At 42.9% G+C, this 751-nt stretch overlaps 1 protein-coding gene across 1 annotated transcript in view; it reads left to right on the forward strand.

Moving 5' to 3' along the window:
- LOC101564324 (olfactory receptor 2T35-like) overlaps positions 1-751 on the forward strand; it is a 56,155-nt gene that overhangs the window by 973 nt on the left and 54,431 nt on the right. The window lies entirely within an intron of this gene.

Below are 751 nucleotides of genomic sequence, written 5' to 3' on the forward strand. Positions count from 1 at the left end.
GCCCATGCTGAACCCCCTCATCTACAGCCTGCGCAACAAAGAAGTGAGCAGAGCTTGGATGAAGGTGCTGAGGAGCAAGCTTTGAGAATATGTTGCCTAATTTTCTTTCTGCTTTGCTCTGTACTACATTCTTTTTAATACTCTTTTTCAAATATATTGCTCCCATTCCCTAAAATACAAAAAAAAAATGTATTGCTAAACGCAATGCTTAATGTCTTCATACGTTTATGATAATAAATTTGTGGAGAAATATATCATACATATATTATTTTAGGCTTCGAATGTCATATGGTGTTGGCTTTACAGCATTACAGAAGAGTTGTAAGTTAATGGAGGCCTCCATCCAGATTCCAGAAAGAAGCCTAACAGGTCAACATTTGCCCATCAGAGGGCAGCATGTAAAGCTGTGAGAGAAGAAAAATTGAACTGGAAAGACGAGGGACTTAGAAAGGCCAAAATTTGAATCGGCAGTTTGGAAGAACCCAGGAACTGAGTGGATCCAACAGGCTGAAGCTGCCCAATCCTGGGGACTGTGTCTCTCACCACAACTTGCCCAGGTGCTGGACAAGGACCTGAAGGAAGTAACACTGGCACTGCTGGGTGTGAGTCCTGCTTTGGTTGGCTTCCCTTCCAAGCTTTGTACTTCTCTCTGCTTGGGTGGGAATGCCTACCTTGCCAACTGTATGCCAACAGGGTTCAGCCTTCCTTTTAGCTTTTATAAGGACTCATAGCTGATATTTTATCCTGTGTC

This window comes from Octodon degus, unplaced genomic scaffold, assembly GCF_000260255.1.
Source record: "Octodon degus isolate 3935 unplaced genomic scaffold, OctDeg1.0 scaffold00414, whole genome shotgun sequence".
NCBI classification, from domain to species: Eukaryota; Metazoa; Chordata; class Mammalia; order Rodentia; family Octodontidae; genus Octodon; species Octodon degus.